Here is a 25,235-nt window from a genome sequence, read left to right on the forward strand (position 1 = left end):
TTATTCTAAACCAGCTGTGAATTTGGCAGAAGCACATTAACTCCTGGGAACCTCTTCATACAAATGTTGCTAAGGAGGCTAAGAATATTGTCACTACACCGCAAAACCATTTTGGCCGGACAAAGTCAGGTTTTAGCAGCACGGATGATTGTCACAGACGTTCTCCAGAGCTGGTCTTTCCAGAACCATCAGAGGCAACTGCAGTGCGAGAACAAAGTCTTTGAGGCTTGAAGGAAATTTTACTTAAGCCAATGAAACTCCTCTTAAATTCAGCCCTTTCTCAGGTTGGCAAATTACAATAATTGGGAGAAAAAAGATCAAAGCTATTAAATATTCATTTCAGTGAGTAACAGTTTCTGGCTTCTTGCAGCCCGAGGGAAAGAAAGAAAAAGCAGGGACCTATCTTTATATTGCCCTCCAGAAGCATAAGTCCTGTAAGTGGTCTTCTTAACATTCCACATCAATATAACTCCTAATTTCCTCCTTCAGTGGGGTGGAGGGAAAGAAAAAAAAAAAGAAAGAAAGAAAAAAAGCTCATTTTACTTTGGCAGAGTTTAACAGTTGTCTAGTTGCCTAGCAATTGGTCCCAAATCTCTGCCCTGTAAACATGCAGTACCCGGCTACATGCTTAATTAGGTGAAGTGGTGGTGACTCATGAATCAGGATCACCAGCACCAGAAAAGCAACCCAGTAGCCATCATCTTACTCCTTATTGAGAATATTTTGCCTTCCACTACTTCTGTACAATTAAATTTATTATGGTGAATTGGAGTGCAAATTTGCCCTCTTCATATACGCTGTTGTTAAATTAGTTTATAATTAACACTAACATATTGTGCTTATAGCATTTACTATGCTTGATGGTTCCATCAGCATAACCTTATTGTGATCTATAGCAACAAGACTAAAAATTAAAATGGTATTACTCAATTTTAAAGAGCCACTGACAAGTTCTACCCACGTTTACAAGCATCTCATCAATCACATTTAGCCACATCCATTAACTCCACTAATGTTTCCACAGAGCCTCTCTGTGCTGCTTTCCCTGTGTACAGAGAGAAGCAGAAGAGTCCGCTGGCAAGGATGGGGGCAAGAAGGACCATGACTGGTAGTCGACTCCCACAGGGAAAAGCCCAGCTCTGCCGGGAGCATGAAAGAACTTCTGCCAACAGCATCCTCAGCACCAGAGCTCTCCTGTGCAACTCAGAAGGACAAGGGATCACACCTCCTTCTGGTCCCTATGCACACCTGGGTTTACTGCCCATGGGGATGCAACAGGGGTTGCTCCATCTCTCAGAACAAAAACACAGAAAGGCTTTGCAATGCCTCCTGGGTTCACGTCACTCAAAAAAAAAAAAATTCTAGAGAAGATGCAAACAAAAAATCAGTCAAGTTTCCCCCACAGATGTCAGGGAATACCCTTCCCTCCCACATCTGACTGTTCAAGCATACAGGATAGCAAGAGAAAATAGTTTTGGCAGTTGTATTTCAGCTGCATGGAGCAATGCATGCCTCAAACAACTGCAAAAGATGATTTTGCACCTCCTCAGACCCAACAAAACAGAGAAATGATTCCTTTGTTGAAATTATATCTAGGGCCAGTTCCCAGTGCACAGCCTTAGAGCCAGAGCCACAATTTAGCCCTTGGTTAGAGAGAATATTTATACTTCTGCTTCACACAGGCTGAGTGCAGAATCCACCATAAACAGGCAGCTTAACACTAAAATTACTTTTAGAAATGAAGTCTTCCATTTTTCACGTAGAAAAGGAAATCCATTTGAATACTAATAGCATTCATCTTTCTGTACAAGGAGCATGTCAGATTTGCAGTATAGTACAGAAGTGTGGGAGGAGGGGTGGATGTGCCTGCAATTCCAACAGTTCCGTAATTCTGTAGTCTAAAAGTTATTGGAATATTTCAGATCATAATGCCCAACAGTTTTCATTCTGGGTACCCTCCATACAAATGAAAGGCTGCTAAAGGTTAGGCACTTCAGCGTTAATGCTTGTGCCCTTTTCTCCAATTAGTGGTGCAGTTAAGGTCTGATGAGATCAAATATTTGACAGAGCAGAATTATGGTAATGTTCATGTGCAGTCTTATCCAGTACAACTCTCATTTCCATGGGCTTAGACAGTGAAAGAAAGTTCTATTAATTATATTATAGAAGGTGATATTCACCCTTCAGCTCTAAAAATACATTTGAGCTCTACAAATAAATCCTGCGAAAAGAAAGGAGAAAAAGAAAACTCAAAAGCAGTAACAAGGATCTAAGCAGTCCTATCGTAGTTCCAGCCACGATTTAGTGCTGATTATAATTCTGTGCTTCTAGATTTAAATGAAGAAAATCAGATTAAGTCTGAGGGATTGTTTCTACAGGTATCACTTACAAACGTGTCTGCAGCAGCTGAAGATCCAGCCTTGTTTTCAGGAGTCATGGTTTCAGCAGTGTATGTTGCCTGTGATGTCATGGAGCCACTTTTGTGGACCATATCCTCTGTCTCCATCTGTGGGAATACAAGAAGGGCTGTATGGAGCAGCAGCTGTGAAGCAAGATAAACAGCATGAGAACCATGGACACCTCTACAAGAAAGAGCAGCTTATGGCTCTGATTTGATATGTGCCCGCATGAATGGCTGAAGAGTGTTTGTGGAATGTTCTGTTAACATGTAGGGGCAAAAAAGAAAACTTGTGAAGGTATATAAGTGATGTGAGAACTTGTAATAAACTATTTGGATTGTTCACATTTGTGTCCTCGCATCAGACACTGCATCCATCCTAGTACAAGAAACAATGAGATTTCTCTAAGTATGTTATTTCACTCAAAATGCCATGTGGATGGCAAGAAAGCTCAGAGAAAACTGTTCCATTAGTACTTTTGGGCTGACCCAGAGCAGAAGTGCTGAGAGCAAATACTGTATGCTCTTCCTGAACAAGTTTTTGTTGCACAACCTTGGTGACTTCCCTGCACAAACCCGCAGCTCCAGAACACTTTTGTTAGTCCAGAATGGAAGAAGAAAGAGAAGCTTTGGGGAGCTTCTCATTGGTGCTCTCAGCCTCATGGACCGAATGGTGACCAGGATGTGAACAGAGCTTGGCTTCACCACAGCACTGGACAGGCAGCATGTGGCCGCTGCTCCTGTGGCTGAGACAGTTCCAGAGGGGCTGAGCAGTCCCATGCCCAACCACGGCTTTCAGAGCCCCTGTCTGTACCAAGCACCGGGAGAGAAAATGCTGAGTGACAGAAAGCTTTGTTCATCACACCCAGTGCAGCCCTCTTGTCATTCAAAATCTATGCAGTCAGAAAACATGTAATTTCTCACTTCTTGAGCATAAAACTGGGAGGTAGGCTCTCCCAAAACCTGCACCTTTGCTATTAGCTTGCTGCTTTTACACAGCCCCTCCGCACACCAAAGGATTCAGGCTGTGTATTCCTCATGCCTATATCCTAACCGCCACTCAATAATTGCAGAGTTGGGAATGAAAATATTACTCAGCTCACCATAACTGATGCCTCTCCACGAATAAAAAGTGCATGGCAAGCACCCTCAGCTCACACATTTAGACATGCAAAAGGTTCTGACAAACAAGGTGACCCCCCTGCTCTTGAAGAGCCTCAGTGCAGGCTGAGATTAGTTGGTGGCCAGAGGTGTTTAAGAGGATTCTGGTTACTTGAGCAGAGTTTGATCAGCATTGCTCTGACATCTGCATAAGGATTTCTGGGAAATGAAAAAAAACAACACCTGAACAAATGGAAATGTGATTTGAACAGAGGCATACACAGATTCAGGACTGCTACTGAACATATGATAGTGTATGACTGCACTTTGGTAGTCTAAATGAGTCTCTTTTTGTTGGTGCCCAAAACATGCTACAGCATCCTTGTTCCCCATAAATCAAAGCTACACAATGCCTGCTGTGCCACATGATTAAGAGTGTAGGTTTTTCTGCCAAGAGAAGGCACTAACGACTTATCTAAATAATTAGATAGCATTGCAGGGTGGCTGCTGCTGCACTGTCCTTGCAGCTGAAGGGTTCAGTAGTGCAGGAGATAGCCAGGAAAAATATTATAGGTAAGTACACCTCACTGGGGGTTAGGAAATAAAGATTAGGTTTTTATTTGTGCCATTAATAAAGAATAGTTTTCAGCATTTTGCTGTTTGCACAGTGTCAGGAGATCTGAAAAAGTAGGATTTCAGCTGTGATATGCTTGTGGGCAGCAGAAAAGAGAAAGAATTCATAACTCAAACAAACCAAAATATTAAATTACAATTCCACTTAATCACAGAATCATGGGATCATAGAATGGCGTAGGTTGGAAGGAGCCCCAAGGACCACCAAGTTCCAACTCCCCCTTGCCACAGGCAGGGCCACCAGCTTCCATATCTGGTACACTTAATGTTATCTCAGAAAAATACATGGATGCACAGAAAAGAGTTTTTTGTGCAAAGTGTGCACAACCTGTTGACAAATCAGGGCTTGCTTAACACATTGTGTATATCCCTACTGACTTCTTAAATCCCCCTGCTTGAGGGTTCTGATTTTTGCAAGGCTGCAAATGGACAGTGACTTGGTGCACTCACTCCCCAGGGACATCAGCTCCATCCGGTGCGGGAGGCTGGTGCCGCGGCAGGGCTGCACCCACAGCGCCTCAGCACAGCCATAGAACTGGGAGTTCTGCCCTGCTAAGCTCCACAGCCTGACAGCTTCTTGTCTTTGGCCCCGCTGGTGTCCTCTGGGGATGCTGGCTTCATGCTGAAGTCCAGTTTTGCTCTGGAGCAATTAAAGAGTTTGCAGGAATTGCCGTGCTAAGTCACCCTCCTCTCAGCTAGTTTGATTAACGTGTCCTGGAACTGGCCAATTACATCCCATACACCACTGCTGCTTTTCATCCCTTCTCCCTCCGGTTCTTGATTTTTTTTTAGACATATGTCCTGATGAAGCCCTGACTCAGCAGACTCTGCAGGATTAAGCATACAAACAATCCTAATGTCTGATGCTAAATTCAGGCACGTATCAGTGGGGTGCAGGGGCAGATTTACTCATATGGTGGCAGTGAGGGGGAGACCAAGCCCTTGTCACAGAGTGTTAAATTGGTTCAATAAAAGGTGAGCCATTAGCTCATATATTTGCACTTCTCAGCGTCAGCCCTCATTGATCCTTGGCTACTTGCAAGGTTGGAGTTTTACATATTCAATTGTCAGGGGAGAACATTTAAACAGAAGCTGGAAGTAGAGTAAGGACAAGAAAACAGCTGAGTATGTTAAATTGGGGCTGATCCAAAAGCCACGTGCTATCTATATTCCCAGATGTTTATTACATGTATAGAGATAGCATTTAAATGTGAAAAGTTGCACTCCATTTAGGAAGCAGCCAACAAAATCTTAGAAGTTTCATAACCTGTCACGTTGAACAAAAGGACATGCATATATATCTCCAATATGGAAGAAGCCAGAGCAGGCAAGAGCTGTACCTAGACACTGAGAGCAATAATCTTCCGTCATAACTTACTATTGCAAATATGCACCCTTTCTTGGAGGGCCATTTTATTCTTTCAGTGCTTGCTGTATCATCAGAAGTGATCTTGCCTGGTGTTAAGCACCAAAGCTTTCTTTCCAAGCCATACCCAGTGTGAAAAATGTTTTAAATGTGCACATTTTAAAAAGGGAAGAAACAAAGACGGGGAAACATTGGCCAGGTATTATTGTAAGAAGCAACTGCAAGGAGAATCAAAAACAGAAAAATTATTTTTACTTCTAGACAGCAAGCCTTGAAGCAACAAAGAGAAAAACAGTTTGATTCATTTCTGCTCACAGAGATCAATACCACCAACTCCAAGTAATGCAGATCCTTTTCTCTGTGAACCATGGCCGGGCTGAACACAACTCCCTGTGCTGTGCAGATCCAAGCACTGCTCCAAGCATCTGCTGCAGTGGTTGCCGCAGGGCCAGTGCACAGCCAGGACCTGTGAGCACCCGCCTGTCTCCTTACTTTTGCTTTGCCTTAGCTCACCACTCATAAACACAGCAGTGTTTCTACAAAAGCAGTTGGTTTGGTTTGATCATGCAAAAGGTAACTGGATTCTTTTTTTTTTTTTTTTTTTCCATCACAATACACAAAAAAATCTTCCCTTTCTGAGCTCACCACACCTACAAATCCCAGTTTTGCTCACGCCATGTAAAGAATTTACACTCATTTGCTGAACACGTCTTGCAGTCACTTGACAGATAAAGCTCTGTCCCACTCTGGCTGCTCATGGATGCCTTCCTCAGCCACAGCAGAGACACTTGTACATGTCCAGGTCTGTGCCAGACTTAATACATTAACTGGAACTGATGGGGTGGAGGTTGCAGGAGGTGAATTCATTGCTCTCTGCATGAAGGATGCTGCTCAAATGAGAACTGATCTGATTTCAGAGTGTCTGGTTTTAAAGTGGCTAGTAACATTTTGCTAAAGGAAGTGACACCTCATATTTAATGCTATCTATCTTTCAAAAACGAACAAATACTTGTAATTTAATTATGATAATCATGCAAGTGTCTTGTGTGTCATAAGTTGGGTTTTGATTTTCAATACATTGCCTACAAAAAAGAAATAATACGTTCCTTTGTTCTGCACTGCTTTTGACTGGAAGGACAGTGAATAATTAATTATAGCAATGTTACAGGCCTGTAAATTACTCTAAGAAAATGACTGGTTCCCCCTGTGGCTCCCTTCCTGCTCTCCTGCAAGGCTGGCACTGGCCTGGACAAACATGAGAAGAGGAGGGAGTGGGAATGGTCTCATCAGTAAAGTCTTCTTAAACCTCACAAGAAATGCCAAGTAGCACTGGTTCCAGTGTACCTGTACCTGAGGGTGGAAGCTGAAACATCCATTGCAAAAGCTTTTCCACAGCTTTAGTGCATGTTCTTTCAGTTAAGAATAAAGCATTACATTTCCCTTTGAATTTAACTTAGACAAATTCAGGTTGTTCTTCACAGCTAAGCCTTACCGAACAGTGAAAGCCGTGTGTTCATTATGTATTAAAGTATTCCACATGCATCTGTGAAAGAAAAGGTATAAAAGCTCTCTCTGCTCACCTCTCTTGGTGCAGACACTTCATGGGTTTCTGCAAATAGGACACTGACTGTTGGCTTTTCTTTAATGAGAATTTTGTCTAAACCAGGACGGCTGTTGAAGTCCCTGCCAAGGAGAACTTCTGCAAGAGCGGATAGAACACAAAGGAAACTGAATCAGAGCTGCACACAGACATTCCCAGAAATAAAACTTTAGAAGTCAGTGCTGAACCTGTTACCCTACAGAATGATGATGGAGGACACTTTTCAAAGCCTTTTGGGAGAGGCTGTTAGAGCAAGGCAATTGGAAAGTAAGCAGAATGCTAACATGCTACAGCTCAACATAGATGTGAGAGGGTCTCCCTTCAACTGCTCATTCCGAGGCCCTGCAGAGCTCCTGCTGCCCACCCAGCTCTTGCACGGCATCAGGGCCAGCTTCCTGCAGCAGCAGAGGAGCAAGAAAGCAGGCCAGCAATGCTGGAGGGGTTTCTATAGAGTTTCTGCTGCCTTTTCCTAAGAAAGTTACAGCTGAAAGCTACATCAGAAGCTTGAGAAAGTGGGAGAAGCAACAAAATGGACCTTCAGTCAAAACACCCCAGATGTGAAGCAATTACTGAGCTATGAAAGAAAATAAGTGTCTTTTAATTGATGCTAGAATTGCACAGTGTCCTTACATTGCTCAACTTTAATTTCCAAATTAAGGAATGTGTCTCTTCTTAAGTCACTCACAGCACCTGTCACCTTCTGTTAGTCCCAAAAGCATCCTGTAGTCACATTATTACTTCTAGATTTGTCAGTAATAGCTGGACTCCTTTAAAGAAAGATCTCAGGTCAGGAGAAGCTCATGAAGAAGTTTAACGGTACACTGAGTGATGATGACTTACACTAGAATTTACATTTTGCATTTATACTAATGCCAGATGAGTTCATTATGATTCATCTAACAAGAACAGATGCCAAAGAAATAAGTAAGGATCATGCTATCACAGCTGTACCATAGTCCTGTTTCTGCAGTTTTTTCCTACTTCCCACCAAAGGGAAGAATTGGTCACTACCACAGGCAATGTGGCACTGTTGTCCTGGTGCCATCCTGACCAAAGTATAATTTTTATGAGTCCTTCATAAGTTTTCTGTGAATGCACAGCTTAAATTCGTCCCAGTTTGTATCTCTCCAGAAATCAAATATCATTCCAGGTCCTGTTTCATTTGTTGATTTTGCTGGAGTAAAACTTTATTTATTTATTTATTTATTTATTTATTTATTTATTGGGAAAGGGGGTGGGGAGGTGGCAGGGGGAGTGTTTAATAGCAAGAAATATATATTATGGAGATATGGGTACAGATGAAATTGAAACAGACTTTTTTTTCCTCCCCCCCCAGTTCACATTGGGAAAGTCCTCTGAAATTGATCATCTTTTTTAGAGTACAAACAGGTCTCCTGACAGCACTGGGGTGACAGCCCACCATCAGTGTATGATGCCAACGACTCCTGTGAAGATAAAGGATGTGGCCTCAAATTGTTTCATGCATGAGCACAGTTTGAGAAATAGCTGAAAAAAAATCCTTTCCTCATAATACCTGTAATTGTGATTCTGTTTCACATCAAGCTACTTGATTTTGATTTCTTAATGCTGCTTTAAACCTCGTTTGCAGAAAGAGCTAATAACAGCTTTTTAAAGCTTAATTTTAAAAAATTAATATGTATGTTTGAAAGAAACATTCTATTGTTTCCATGGATACCAGTGCAGAATCCCTTCTGCAATATGTGCTCATTCAAAATGTTTAATCAGCAGCAAGAACAAAAAATCCCACCAAATACCTGTAAAGCAGAGAATGAGCTTAAAAAATCTTTTTAGATCACCCAATGTTTCTCAGGTTCCTGTAATTCTCGAGCATGTGACAGTGGTGCTTTTTTTTGGTTGTTTTTTTTTTTTGTTTGTTTGGTTTTTTGCACCTCTTGTTTGCTTCACAATTCTCAATGCTGCATTGTCTTCAAATGAACTTGGGAAGGCGCGGTTGCTTCCTTGCTGCCAGCCCTTTGGGGTTGCTCATGGTTGAGTGGGTTTCCAAGCTGACATTGCCGCGGGTTCCCATCAGGCAGGCTGTGCTGCACGTCACTCTGCTGGTGGGAGCCGGGAGAGATGCAGAGTCCCATGAAGCTGCTCCCAGTGAGGCAGTGTCTGAGGGGCTGACATCAGGAGCCACCTCTCACAGACCAGAAAAAAACAAGAGGCCATCCATGAGCATGTTCCCCTTACTGTGTTGTACCAGAGGCCCCACGAAGGCAGAACTGGGTTGCATTCCCAGCAAGAACAGGTTGCTCCCAGCTTTGTTTAATGCTAGCAGAAAGTCCCATTCTGTGGGCGGGAGTGGTAGAGCAGAAACATTCACCCTGCAAAAGCATCACTCCTGACGAACTGAGAGACACTAGAAGAAAAGGTCTTGCTCCCCCATTGTTTCAATCAGATGCTACATGTCCTTTCCCTCACAGGCCATGGTGTCCAGTGCTGCTAATGCTGCTGTCTTCTTTCCAATGGAACTTGCACTGCAAGCTGAGGAGGGATAGTTTCTGGCACAAAGCAAGCACAAAGTGACATGGCAGCCACTGCCCAGCAGCCACAGCACTGCCCAAGATGGGGGAGCATGGAGGAGATCCACATTATTCCCTGCTTCCCAGCACCAGCCTCCCTGCTCCAGCACTGCCCTGTGTCTGTAGAACATCTTGGTGTTGGTGATAGAAACTGTAGGAGTTAAGTGTTACCTAAGAAAAAATCTTGCTCTTCAGTTCCAGTTATCTCAATTAAATTGGGTCCTGGACTGCACTCGGTTATTCTGACAGTGGTGAATCTCAAAATTAATTTATTTCCTTTTGCTGGGCAATATTTTCCCACAGGCTGGCAGGTGCTCAGGGCTGGCAGCTCCCTGCTCCCAGCTGGCATTTCCCACCCGCAGTAGGACACACAACACGACCCACCACCCACACAGCCCCCACTGCCCCCTGCACTGCCTCTATGGGGAAAGATGCACACCCCCCAGCACATGGCTCTTGGTGACAGCTCAGCACAGCCCCATCAGCTGCACACAGCCAGCACTATGCCACAGGTGGCTGACTTACAGTAAAACACTACTCCAGACTGTGAGGTACTGTAGTTCTTAGCTCCCTGCTGAGGTGAAGATGGTTAGCAAAATTTAGTGATATGAAAACCATTGCTGTATACAGCAGAAACAATCCTTCTGAGACATTCAGTATAGCAAAAGGTTAAATTAAAACCTCCCTGCTACCAGATAATCTGGTGATGGCCAGTCATGGCTCTGTTATCAAGCTGTGCATGTTTAAATTAGATCAGCCAAGCAGACTTTTTATATATAACATGAAGATATTATAATACGTGCAGCCTCTTCCTTCTCCAAATGACCTTCTTTTCCACTTCTGGCTGACTCTGAAACTGTTAGAGCTCGATTCAAAGCTCATCGAGGAAAATGTGTTTTTCATATCAGAAAATGGATTTCAGATGGCCCTGCAGTGCTTATCTGTGACTGCTGGCAAAGCACTGGCTAATGTCTGGTGATCAGGTGGAAAGCAGCACAGCTGCTAGTTACAGAGGACAGGTACCATTTGTGGCATAGATATGACACCATCAGCCAATGCAATGAGCAAAGGCTTTGAAAACTGGAGAAGGGCCAATCCTGAAACATCTCTGCTCCATACCAATAGGTGCAGCTTAGAGTGACAAACTGAAGCTATGCCACCAAAACACAATCCAGGCAGACAAGCAGGGCTGCACAGCTGCTAAAGCAGAGGCTGTTGTGAGCAAACCTGCCTTCCCTCTCTTTACTGCACAGCCATTAGCTTCTGCAGCCCATAATGCATTATGCATTATACTGAATGTGCATTATAGCTCATGTGCAGATTTCATAGACCCAACACATGAACAGAACCCAAGAAATGCAGATATTTACACACTGATGATGCAGAGCAGCTGTGTGCATTGCTGCTTGCACTGGCACAGCTGAATGGGCAGCACAGCCCAGTCCTGGCGGCCCATAGCAGCAGGAACAGCCACTTCACTGCTCGCTGAGCACCAGCTTGGCTGAGATTTCAGCCCATTGCACAGCTCTGTCTGAAGATTTTCTGACCTCAGCATGGGAGCTGAACAGTGTCAATAAACAATTAACATGCTCCCAACCAAGCAATTAAATCAGTGGCAAGCAGGGAATTCAGGCAGATAAAACAAACACTGTATTAACTACAAAAATTGCCGTATATAACTACTACAAGAAAAAAAACAAAACAAACAGCAGACAGCAAGATGAGGCTGTTTGCCTCCTCACTTGTTTCTGGAGTGGTCCCAGCCAAAACAACACTGAGGAACACCTGGAGCAAACACTCTGAGCCCGCACTGCCCTGAGGGTCCACACTCATCTCTTTAGCTGAAGTGACTCCCACTGAGCAGCTGCTATTTGTGGCCTCCTGACCACTGTCCCCTGGCCCTGAGCACCATGAGCACAGCCACGACTCACCATGGGCCGACCCCACAGCTGCCACTCGATTACCACAGGGGTTGGCAGCCTGGGAGCACTAGAAACCTCCACAGGTAGCACTAACGGGAAGGGGCCCTGCCTCGCCCCTGGACCTCTCCCATCATTTTTTGCCCTCAGCAAAACAGAGTATTTACACACGGGCACAAGTGAGTCTTTGTGAATCTGGGTCAACATCTCACTGCTTTCTTTGTGTCTCATGTGTAATTACAAGTCATATTGCACATCCTGCCTGAACTAGTGAGAACAGCTGCTTAGCTTGGAAAATTCAGAATCCATACACTCATAATGCAAGATAAAATAAGTTTCATTTCAACTGGAGCTGACGTGGAGCCCAGAGAAAGAGTGGGTCCATGAAACTGGCTGTTTGATCCCTGATTTGCTGGCTGTTGTATCAGGTTCTCTTGAGAGATTAGAAGAAATTTTAGCCAGAAAATTAATTCCCAGTTAGTCTGAGCTGTCTCTTGTGATGCTGACTAAGGTGGAGGGTGACAGAAGCAATTGCTAAATATCAATAATATTATGTACACAATTAAAATTCAGCCAAGAATCTTTTAACACAAAGCAACATGAGGCTGAGAGCCTGAAAAGGGATTCACTGATATTGCTGGTTTAGTCTTCAACTTTGTGGAATATTTGAAAACGTCATTATTGCCTCTTCCTTCTCCAAATCCCTTTTAATAGTTACAACTGGTCTCTCTGTGAGAGACTTCCAGTTCTGGAATGTTATTTGAGCTGAGTAGCTAAGGATTATTTCTAATGAAGTACTATTCTTCAGGATAAATCCCCAAAGATAAGTTTACTAAATAACCGATAATTTACAAAATAAATTACATTAATTACAATCAATATACTGCAATAAAAGCAGCAACAAAAATAGGTGGCAAAGTCCTTCAGTCACAGCCATCATACAGGCAAACAAATGAAAGTCATTGTGGAACATTCTCTTGGAAAAAGCACTTGCAGTCCCAGATAAACTTCTGTTGTGCTTTGAAATTTGAGCCCCAAATTTGGCTTCACCAAGGGAGCAGAGAAATTCCATGGGCATGAGTGGGGCAAGAAGATCCCACTCAAGTCAGTGACTTCCACAAGCATCAGTGAGAACGGGCTCTTCCTGCTCTCCAAATGCCTGGGGTATCTCCTGTCCCCTGGGTCTTTGCAAACAGCAACAGACAGGAGGAAATGGTTCTGAGTGCTCATCTCCTGTCCTAGTGAGTGACCAGGACAGTTCTTGGTCCAGGCTACTGCCTGGCATTGTTCTACCAGGAACATGAACTTCACACTACAAGAGGATGTTCTTGGTTGATGTTGAAGGAGACTGTTTTCCCCACACATATTTGTCTACTACATCTGTTCCTACTTGTCAATGGTCCAGTGGCTGACTTTGAACAATGTCATTTTCCCTCTCTGCATCTGTTTTACTGCAGGTACCAATTTTTTACTCCTTTATAAGGCAGTTAGAACTGCAGCTGAGAACATCTGGCTTTGCTCTTACTCTACTAATAAGCCCTGGAATGTAAGAGTTTACAGAAGTGACTGCTGTGTATGTCTGGGACAACTACATACTGGATTCAGTGCCTTGGCAATGCAGGCTTTTTGTAACACCGAGACATTAAGTTTCTATTGATGAGTGTGGAAACCTGACTCAAGTCTTTTGAAAACCTTGGTCTGTCTGTGCTCCTGTAAAAGGGTAAGGAGAAACCTTTTTTTTGGCTGGATCTTTCTGACATTTTGAGTGCCAGAAATAAATCTGAATGCATGAGCTGTGAAAGAATAGGAAAGATATTTCTAAAATGTACTTGTTGCTACCGGATATGATAAAACACCAAATGATTCAAGAAGTGCAGCAGTTTACTAACTCTTACAAAATCAATGATCATGCAGCAATGCCTGCAGTACTGGAAAAGAGAAATATAACAAAGCCTGCCTGGGAGCATTAACCCTTGCCTCTGCTGGTCCCTGCCTGTGGATTGTTCACCCCCAGCAAGGTTAGGATAGCTGACCCAGGCTGACAAATGCACACGCTGAGAAAGGCCAGGTTTTGATGCATCTTTATGCACACGTGTGCACTCTATGACCCACAGCACTCACTTGTTCCTAAGCCTTCTACAAATTGACTCCCCAGTGGGTGAAGTGTGCCAGAAGAGCACAAGGATGATGTCCTGCCCCAGGCAGCCACAGTCCTGTCACCCTCTCCTTCTCTGAAACTTGGTCTGACAGACTTGCCTGCAGGTCCAGTGCTCCTCATTGACTTGCAGAAAAGAGAACTGTTTGAATGGAGAAATTTAAGGTGTAGCATGGCTCACTGCAGCAAAGGAAAAGCAAAGAGCTGTAATGACAAGCAGGATGCTCTGACTCAGAGCTGGGCTTCTGAGCTTCTGAAGTTATTTCCATAGCAGATGTTTCCTGTGCATGATTTTTACACTGGTAAGTATAAAATAAAGTAGGAAAGGCAGATGTTCTCTTGACCTCTACCTTCAAGCACGATAGATGATTTTTCAAAAAAAATTCTGGCATATAATCTGAACATATTCATCAAGAGGAAGATGATGAAAAAAATGATAGCAGCAATGATAGCAGCTGTACCTAGAAAATGCTTATTTTTGCTTGCCTGAAAAATGAAGACAGGAAAACAAGGAAGTGACCTTGAGGTGCTTCCATCTGCTTTTGCATTTGCTTGCTTTATTTCAGTGTCTTCTATTTTCTCATGACTTCCAGCTTCCTCTGCCTGTACAAGTCTTTCCCACAAGGTCAGTGCCTTGGACTGAGCCATGGCACTATGGGTGAGGATGTGGGGATGGGGCAGCTGCAGCCCAACCCTGAGGGGAAGACTCCAAAACCTGGAGTTGCTATGGCTCATCCCAGAGACCCTGTGGCACCACCACAGCTACAGGTACTTGCACAGAAAGGTGCTGCTGGGAAAGGTGATGTAAGAATAAGACTGTCTGGCATTTGTGTAGCATCCAGCTAGAACTGACGCACAGCTGAATGAGATATTTTAAAAGCTGTGTTTTGTTTGTTTGTTTGCTTGCTTGTTTTGTATTAAAAATATTTAAAAAAACCAACCAGACAGCACAAGGTCAACTAATTTAGCATTCCTGTCAAAGTAATGAAGATGGAGAGAGGCAGGTTTAGATACAAGAGTGAAGAGTTAAAAGCAAACTGCTCAGAGCAAAGACACCGCCAAGTTCCCTGGTACTGAGACACCGGTAAAGGTCTAAATCAGGAAAAGTGAGAGCTGCCACTCAGGCCATCAAGAGAAGCAAGTCTGTGCTCATTAGCAATGGAGAGGAGTGATGTGGCTGCCAGGACTCGGGCAAATTCAGCTTTCTGGGGATGTCTTTGGTGCTCCCTGTTGCCAGCCCCACAGGCACTGCCCACCTGGAGCCATTCCTGCAGATGAGGAAGCCATGTGCTTCCACTTGATACATCAGTAACACAATTGGTAATCAAAAGTGAAATGATTCAATATGATCCACTGGCTTGATTTCAGGGTGAGAGAAGCCAGCCAAGCAGCAGCTGATGGCAGGCACGTCCAACCTGCACCAGGCAGAGCGGCCTGGCCCGGCAATGCAGCACCAATCGAAGGGCAGAGCGCTGTGAAGCCCATCTGGGCTGACACCCAAGAACAGGGTGCAGAGTGCACCAGCTTAGATGATGGCAAAGAACTTCATGGATTTTGAGGCACTGGCTAAATATAGTACTGTGAACAGCAAAGAATATGGTGCTGAGCTTCCCACTTTGACAAAGGAATTTGAGAATATGTTTCAAGATTGATGAAAAAAGAATCAACTGTTTGGCTTATCTGGGACTCAGTTTTCAGTAACACAAATGCAAAACTTGTGATTTTTCAAGTGGAATGTACAGAGTTGCAATTAAAAATATGATCATGTCTCTTTACCAGATTTTTATAAGACCTCTCTTATCAGAGAGAAACATCCCTCACTTCACAGTCACACCTTATTTGTGTCATCACTTTTTGGTGAACAACTGTCTTGAAGGATGAAGTATAGGAGAAGTAAAATTTCATAACAAATCTCTGGCAAACACTGTGGGAACTCACTAACAATTAGAAGCAGTCTGATGCATTAGTTTCACAAAGGCAAGGTTGTGTATCCCACTAGCTTTAGGTTTTCCTGGCTCTCTTTTGTATATGTTTCAATAAAAAACATTAGAATTTAAATCAATAAAAAACATTAGAATTTAAATCAAGTTTAGCTTCCTTGAATGCATTAACTATCTTATATATTTACTGAGGGCTGCTCCAAAAATAATGCCTCCTACTTCATGATGTTGGCCCATGGCATCAGAAGTGGATGACGGCGCAATGGGAGCAGAGCTGAACCTTCCCGCCGATATCCCATTCTATTTTGTTGCCGTGCGACAGACGGCATCAGAGGGGCTGTCTGACACAATGGCGTCTGACATGGAAGTGCACATGGAGCAAAGATGTGGAACTGAATTCCTCCGTGCACTCACTGACATTCATCAGCATTTAATGTTTGTAGAGACCAACCAGTGAGGCTGCAGATGGTGCATTTCAGCAATAACAACAGCAACAGTGGTCACTTCTGCTGGTACAGATTTTTGTTTTTTCTGCGTGCAGGCTGTTGTTTCTTGTTGGCAAAAATGCATAGCTTATAGTGGTGATTATGTGGAAAAACATTGTTTTGCTCCATCAAACAGTGTTATTTTGCTTTTTGTATCTATTGTTGTTTCTGTGACCAGTATCACTGGTTACCTAGGTTTACCTGTGCCCATGACAGGGTCCACCGCCCCAGAAATGAAGGGAATGAGGAGAATGGACAAAAACAGCGACAGCAATCTAAGGAGGAAACTTATTTTACTAAATATGATATTGGAATACAAGATAACACAATATAGTACAATATAATTGAGGCTAATAAATCTAACAAGAGAGAGAGAGAGAGAGAGAAAGAGAGAAAATCCCCGAAAACTGGGAGGCCTACTGTTAACTCTAGGCGATAGGGCTGGAGCGCAGAGACGACAGAGCTGGAACGCAGAGAGTGAGAGAACAAGAAGAAGGCGTTCCAGCCTGGAAGTGAGATTATATATGTCCTCCTCCGGTGAGTCATCTCTGGCCACGACGTCCTCTGGGATATGTAGTTCTCCTCTGAGAGCTGAGTACTCGGGACGCTGCCATTCCACGGAACTGGAGCATGAACCTTCCACACTTCCACATACCCTCAATCACACTTCCAAATACCCTTAATTACACTTCCACATACTCTCAATTACACTTTCACATACCCTCTATTATACCTCCATATACCCTCAATTACACTTTCTTATACCATCAAAAGTTTGTTCGATTCAAACACCTATAATACCATATAACTTTCCCTTAGCAATCCGTATCGTTCAGTTATAAACATAAACTTACTTTCTCTTTAACCCTTTTTCCTTTGTACATGATTCCACTATTATACCCTCAATTAATGATTCATACTGCACATGATGTTATGATGTAGAATATTAATAGCAACAGCACAAAATCATGACACCCAGACACACAAAGAGGTTGGACACCCATGCACAGCAGGTTTTACCCTATCCAGGTTTGATGCATTTAGTGAGTGAGCAATTACAATTACTGTCGCAGGAAGAGGCCCTTAGTAACATCTGCAATTAAAATTTCAATTGTCTCGAGTAAGCTCTCTAATATGGATTGAGTGAGATTGTCTGTGTTAATTATACATTAATTTATTGTTAAAAGAGCACTTAAGATTTAATAAGAGACAAATTTAAATGTCTCCTCATGAAGAAATGAAAGCTACATGAAGTTAGGCTGAACTCACGCCTGTGCCATTCTGCGTTCTGCTGACGTACAGTTTCACTCAGACCCTGAAAGCACAACTAGTGCATTTGTCTTCATCTGACCTCATTGCACAGAAGCAGACTTCACTACAAATTCATAATGTCCTTTCCATCAATACTAGATGCTTGCAAAGATTTTTATTTTCAAATCAATTTAATGCTTCACCTGCTATTCACTACCAATGTAATTTTATCAAAATTATGCACATTCATTTCTTTCTCACTTTGCTGCTACTCAGCTACATGATATTTGAACAGTAGAACACAAAACAAAACTCCCCTTCAAAACATGAAGACAAGTGTGAATTTTTATGGGCATTTATTCCTTATTCTCACCAACAAGGAAGGACTTGTTAAGGAAGGAAAAGTTGGGAGCAGCTTGGGTTGTAGTGATCATGAGATGGTGGAGTTCAAGATCCTGAGTGGAAGAAGCAAAGCAAAAAGTAGGATTGCTACCCTGGACTTCAGGAGAGCCAACACTGGTCTCTTCCGGGACCTGCTTGGAGCTATCCCGTGGGCTAGGTGTTAGAAGGTAAGGAGGCCTGTGAGAGCTGGTTAGCTTTTAAATGGCTCTTCTTCCAAGCTCAGGATCAGTGTGTCCCTGTGACTAAGAAATCGGGAAAAGGTGGTAGGAGACCTGTGTGGATGAGCAAGGAGCTCATGTGCAAGCTCCGAGGAAAGAAGAAGGTCCATGAAATGTGGAAAAAGTGTCTGACATGGGTTCACCAAGGGGAGGTCGTGCTCGACCAACCTTGTGGCCTTCTATGATGTTGTCACGTCCTGGGTGGATGGGGGGAAAGCGGTAGATGTAATCTACCTTGATTTCAGTAAGGCATTTGATACTGTCTCCCACGACATCCTTATAACAAAGCTGAGGAAGTGTGGAATAGACGAGTGGATAGTGAGGTGGGTTGAGAACTGGCTGACTGGCAGAGTGCAGAGGGTCACCGTTGGTGGTGCAGAGTCTGGCTGGAGACCTGTAACCAGTGGTGTCCCCCAGGGGTCTGTGCTGGGTCCGGTCTTATTCTACATCTTCATCAGTGACCTTGATGAGGGGATAGTGTTCACCCTTAGCAAGTTTGCTGATGACACGAAGTTGGGAGGATTGGCTGACACGCCTGAAGGCTGTGCTGCCATTCAGAGAGACCTGGACAGGCTGGAGAGCTGGGCAGTAAGAAACCAGATGAGGTTCAACAAAAGCAAGTGTAGAGTCTTACATCTAGGGAGGAAGAATTGCATGCACCAGTACAGGCTGGGGATGAGCTGCTGGAGAGGAGCTCTGCTGAGAGGGAACTGGGCGTCCTGGTGGACGACAGGCTGGCCATGAGCAGCAGTGTGCCCTTGTGGCCAAAAAGGCCAATGGCATCCTGAGGTGCATTAAAAATAGCGTGTCCAGCAGGTTGAGGGAGGTGATCCTCCCCCTCTACTCTGCCCTGGTGGGGCCTCATCTGGAATATTGTGTCCAGTTCTGAGCTCCCCAGTACAAAAAAGACAGGGATCTCCTGGAAAGAGTCCAGCAGGGGGCCACAAAGATGGTGAAGGGACTGGAGCATCTCCCCTATGAAGAAAGGCTGAGTGAGCTGGGTCTGCTTAGGCTTGAGAGAAGATGACTGAGAGTGGATCTAATCCAGGTTTATAAATATCTGAGGTGTGGGGGCCATAATGGTGAGGCCGGTCTCTTTTCAGTGGTACGTGGAGACAGGACAAGGGGAAATGGACATCAGCTGGAAGATAGGAAGTTCCGCACAAATGTGTGCAAGAACTTCTTTACAGTGAGGGTGACGGAGCACTGGAACAGGCTGCACAGGGGGGTTGTGGAGTCTCCTCTGGAGATATTCAAATCCTGCTTGGACGCCTATCAGTGCGACCTGGTGTAGGGAACCTGCTTTGGCAGGTGGGTTGGACTCGATGATCTCTAGAGGTCCCTTCCAACCCCTACAATTCTTTGATTGTGTGATTTCTAATGTGCAAAGATCAACTCTAAGCAATTCGAAGTTGTGTGTCCTCCTGCAAGCAGATCATCATACACTGTAAGACACTTTGCTTAAAGTCCCAGAAAATTGGAATTGGAGTTAATCAATTATTTTTTGTAAGTAACAAATCTCATTTAAAAGCATTATCCTTAGCATTAATTAATAAGGGAAGGAGAGAAGGCAGAAGAGCCTGATGAGTAAGGTTTTTGTTTTTGTAGGAAAAGCTCCACATCAGCTCAAGCTATTTACAGGCACTGAGAGCCTAGCTTGAAAGGGCAGAAAGCAGGGTGCCAAAAAGGAAGTTTCTCATATGATTACATATGATTAATTGTACAGAACCAGGTATAATATAGAAGTGTCATGTATTACATTGATGACCTAAGATGCTTGCTGTAGCGATAATGTCAGGGTATCAATTATCCTTCTAATATTCTTCATCTCTAATGGCTTCATTTATGTGCTCACTTTCTACCCAGACAAACTTGGAGCTTCTGAGCTGAACTGACAACCAACAGGGCTGACTACAGCTGCCACCAGCTGGGACCCCAGCCCATGCTGGGTTAACTTGCTTTCCCTTGTGGCAAATTATATGCAAATGTAGGAGAAGGTCTGAAGTGCTTTGGAAGAAATGTACTGAGGAGCTCAGATTGCTTACATGATTATTAAAGGTTTCAGGTTATGTCCTTGGGAGGGATTGTTGTTTTTTGAAATAGTGTGCCTGTCTCTAGCACAGAAAATGAGGGTTGTCTCTCTGTAAAGCATAGCAACTTTGTTTAGATCTCATGCAAGTGAAATTGAGTCACATTACTGCGAACAAGCAGATATTAGAGAACAGAGTTTTGACTTCGGTATCCAAAGAAAACAATATTCATTAAACAAAAAATCATTCAGAATAAGGCTGGTTGATGTTATCATAAGAACAAGTAGGGAAAAGAAAAAAAGAAACACGATATAAATCAAGTCTAAGAACTCCACCAATCATCAGTCCTCTAAATCAAGAAATCTGGCAGATTTTCCAAGTGAGAATCAATCTTCCTGTCTCTGCAGTAAATACTGTAATCCTTTTTCCTGCGTGGTATAGAAAATGTAACTGCCACATTCAAGATTTACTACCAGACAGTTTGAGCCCTGCAATTAAAAATGCTTTTAAACAAATGGTCAGAACATTTAGCACCACTCTACCTTCCTGTGTCCAAAAAAGTTTTGACAAAGAGGCAGCTCTCTGACCAACATACACACCATGCAGACCTGACCTGCAGTTACACTGTTCACTCCTTCGTGCCTAAAGCTCCCTGTGTAGCTGCAACCACACCACGTACAGGCCCCAGCCAGTCTCCTCTGCCACCCTGCACCACCACAAGACACTGTTCCGGCTGCAGAGCCCCGCACTGAGGAGTTTTTAGGAGCTGAGAGAACAAGCAAAGGTTAGGCTATGCCACCATCACAGCATTTATGAAGAGAGAGCATCAATATGGGTAGATAAGGTATCTCAGACACAGAGGGAGCCTGTGTCAGTTCCCAACGGAATGTTTACACGGCACCCAGCAGGATGACAGCAAACCAAACCATTTGCCAATGAAGATTTGTCACCAACATTCACCATTCAGTGCACATAACCAATATCTTGAATTTTCTCCAGCAGCAGAGGGATTGAAATTCCTGATGGTTCGAAGGTTTGAGCAGAAATGTCACTGTAAGTAGAATTTACATAAATAAATAAATAAAACTCAGAAACAAAGCTACCAAACTTGGCCCAAATTATCTTCACTACAAATTTTCCAAAGCTTGCTACAGATTTACTTGTGCTTACCCCATCTGCACCCGCATCCAACACCTCAGACAGCAGGAGTGCTTCCCCAGGCAGGGCAGAAGAGCAGCCTTCTGAAGGAAGCAGAGTCTGCTGCAGCAACCAGGGCTTGCAGTATTCAGAGACTTTTCTCCTTCTTCATCAAACAGAGCTCCAATATGGAAGTAAGCTTAGTGGAGTCCTCCAGAAGCTGTGAATGGACATACAGTGCTCCTGAAGCAGGAGATATGTGTTTCCAGAGCCTGAGAAGATGCACTTCCAAGTTGATGTCCTCTCACCTTGCAGTGTGGCAGAGAAGCTGCTGAAAGAACACAAAGGTCAGGATAAGTATCCAATAAAGCACATGCTGTAAAATGAGCAGGAAATCTAGGCTAAAGTCATCTCCCATCCATGCACTGTTCCCAACTTCCCCCTGCCATGTCTGAGCTGGAAATTGACAGCTCAACCCTCAGATTTATATTTATTGCAGTGGGCATCATTGAATAAGGATCTGTTACTTGTCAGTAAAATAGAATAAATAAAATGCTGCCTGCATTACAATACATTTATGCCCCATTCCACTGATTTGGTAGGAAAAGCCCTGAACTAACATGGTGAAGGTAGAGAGAAAATCTTATCAGATTAAGAAACTAAATTAATATGCCACTGAAACAACTGAGAGAGCTGAGGTTTCCCTAGAATTTTCCCTGACAAATCTCAGGAAGGCCTATTTCTAATGTATAACTGTAAATTACAAGCAGTGTTCTTCCCTTCAGCCACTGCTCTGTGGGACCTCAGCACATGCTTGTAATGAGGTCAACCTGCAGGTATGTCACCAGCTTGAGGCTCACACTGTGCTATGCAGATGTTCCAGGGCTGTTTGTGTCATTTATTAAGCTGTAAAGTTGTCACAATCGCAGTGAATTGGGACTCCTGGTAACACCGGAGTTACCAGTTTTCTTAATTGTAACCTTGTATTCCCAAATACCCACATTGTAGCTGGGAGGACAGGCTCCTATAGCTGTGCCTTCCTCAATCTCTGCACTGCTGAGCAGCTGCAGCTTCTAGCCCAAGGGGTGGCTGTGCTTCACCACGGGTGAAACGGTACTATATTTCATTCCTGTACCCACAAGAGATAGCTTAATGTGCATGCTTCAGGATGAAAGACCATATAGACAGAATAATTGTATTGTATATCTATTACATACAAGAAAGAGAAGACTCCACGTGGTGCTATTAAGGAGAGGCTGCATTAAGAGCGCAGAACTCAGGCCTGAAGATCCCTTTCTGGTGAACAGATACCTTTTGTGCTGGCTCAGAAGGTACCAGCTGTGAGTCATCAGTGAACGGCCTCACTTGATCTTCAGGGAAGAGAACTGATCTACATAAAACTTTCAGAAACACATTATGTTCATCGCTGGTGAGGATAAAGGAGAAGAGGAAAGGTGATTTCCTGTTTATCCTGGAGTACTCTATAGGCCAATGACAGCTGGGTTCTGTTTGATTGTTAACAAGAAGCGGTTTGTATGCCAGTCAGAAAAACTAATGCTTTATCTGACTTCAAAGTATCTATGATACAAGAGGATTGGTTTTTGTACAGTAGCAGACTTGTTAAATATTGCAAATGGGTAAATATAGCAATTTTTTGTTTTTTCTAAAGGAACACACATCTCTACCTCATTACCTGCATGCATTTTCACTTTCTTGGGGGGCCAAAGGAGCATACTTCACTTGGGCACACTGTGAGATCTCCCAGAGCTGCAGTGCAGCACCCCTTTTCCACCCATTGCCCTGCTGGGCCAAGCTGCACCCATCACAGAGCTACTCAAGGTTCCTCTGATGAATATGCAGCAATGTGGAGAACCGACCTAGTGCTCAAAAATCAGCAAGAGCAATTTCCTTTAGAAATTAATTACTGCTGACATCTAATACAACCATAGCATGCAAGCAGACACCAGCAATTAATTAATCAGCAGTTTTCAAAAACGAGTATTGATTTGTTGTTCTTCATAAACTTGGAATATTAGATTGACAACATGACAATTACATTAAGTAGGGAAAGAAAATTGACCTTCGTGAATAGGACAGATGGAAGGGAGTCCAAGTTTCCCTGGTTTTCTTGCCACATACCTCCATTCTCGTCAGGCCAGAACCACTGCCCCAGAAAAGCACTTTCAAAACAGCTGACTCATTCTTCTGAAAAATTACTCCAAAAATAAAATATCCTCAGTGCCACTGAGCAGAGGCCCCCTATGCACCCCAGAGACATGGCCCAGTCCCCTCAGCTCCCCTCAGCTCCTCACTACCATTGGCCCCGGCCACTAGCGGGGCGGCCGCCACATCCCCACTGTGCAGGGCACAGTGTCTCCAGCAGAAAGCACAGCATCTAAGCAGCAAACACTGACCGATTACACAGCATTTGATGACTACGTGGTCATACAAATCCTGGTGAAAAACAAATGCTGGCAAATTTCAGGCAGGCTGTTTCCATGGATGCAAGGCAGAACTGCCTGGCTGAGCTGGGCCACTTTCACACTCTCTTTCTTCCTGCAACTATATGCACTGTTTTTAAATCATTGGTTTCCATTTCATAAAGCACTTTTCCCTGTGCAGATGAAAGCAGTGATATATGTGTGTTTGGGAGCTGGTGTGTTGTCGCAATACCCAGGTACCAGATGGTTCTTCCAAAGTGCATGTGCAACGCGCTGCCGGGTGCTGCTCACTGCTGGGAACATTGGCTGCTCTCAGGCTGCAGCAGGAGCATCTTTGCCACTCCTGGCAAGGTGCTTGTTCCCATTGGCTGTTGGTGTACAGGGCATGTTGTGCCTTGATGGGACACTGCACGCGTGCAGAGAAGGAACAGATGCAGCTTGTGGGAATGGCTGTGCTGGGGCTGATGCAGCCCGTAGACCATCTCAGCAGAGCAAAACCTCTTCAGCTCTGGGAACATAATGAAATTTTCTATTCAGCTGACTTGGATTTCATGTCTGCATTAATGCTCAGTGCTGGCTGCTCTGCATGGCAGTCAGAACCCTGAGCTGTGAGCTGCATACTGCAGGAGGGAGCATGGTTTCATAGCTGCCTCTTGTCTGGGAAAGCCCTCTTAGCTGTGGGACAGCCCTATTCCCTCTGTCACAGAGCACTTCAGCACAAAGGTGAAGGTAGTGGAACAGGTGCAGGTATCTCACCAATCTGAAACCTACCATGAAGTGTACAGGATCATGTGGATTTTAGACATTATTTTCCAGACTAATTCTTATGGTATTTCTAATCTATAGCCATGACTTGATTGATATGCAAAGGTACTAGCAGGCAGTGAATGACACTTTTAAAATATCTGACAGTCCTATAGAGTGGCTTTAGACCTCTAAAAATGCGTCTTTTAGGAGCCTCAGTGAAGTAGCATTCTCCAGATCCATGTTTTTAAATTGTCATTTTTTATCCTAAATCACTGGGACACTCACAGTTGCACAATCACTCAATCTCTAGGTCAACATCCAACTTACTATGGGGGAGATTTTCAAATGAGTCTCTCAATGTCATCCGTACTCTGCAATCTCCATCTGTTCTGCAAACTATCCCCTGGAGATGGAAAACATGTCACCTCCCTGATTTACAAGGCAGGCCAGGGAACGAGGACATGATCACCTTGCCCATTCTGTGTTCAGCATGCTGACAAACAACCCAAAATTGCGTTTACAAGGAATTAAAGCCTGACTTGGAAAAATAAGACTTCATTAGCACAAGCCATTTGTTTGCCACCAGGATGGCAGTGGCTGCCCACCCCTGTAAGGTGCACTGGGGCTTTGTCAAGGAGGTGTTCAGGCTGGGGAGTTGAGAGGGTGCATGTCAGCATGGAACAGCTTGTTTTAATGAGTGTGAGAGGGGTGCACAAATTCTCATCTGTTATGTTAGAAGTAACCTACCTTGAGTTGGTTGCCCAGGACCAAGTCCAGACAGGGCATGCCCAATGATGGAGACCATAAAATTTCTCAGGGCAATTGTGCCAGAATTTAATCACCCTCATGGTAAAGTTGTCATGGCA

General features: G+C 43.8%; 1 long non-coding RNA gene across 1 annotated transcript; it reads right to left on the reverse strand.

Moving 5' to 3' along the window:
* Positions 1-19,195: 19,195 nt before the first annotated feature.
* Positions 19,196-23,614, reverse strand: LOC116654254. Its single transcript, XR_004309337.1, has 3 exons — positions 23,321-23,614; positions 21,215-21,509; positions 19,196-21,095 (listed from the first exon to the last, which is right to left on the reverse strand). It is a non-coding gene; the product is annotated as an uncharacterized LOC116654254 (long non-coding RNA).
* Between the last annotated feature and the right edge of the window lie 1,621 nt (positions 23,615-25,235).

The sequence above is a fragment of the Coturnix japonica genome, chromosome 19 (assembly GCF_001577835.2).
Source record: "Coturnix japonica isolate 7356 chromosome 19, Coturnix japonica 2.1, whole genome shotgun sequence".
Classification (NCBI taxonomy): Eukaryota; Metazoa; Chordata; class Aves; order Galliformes; family Phasianidae; genus Coturnix; species Coturnix japonica.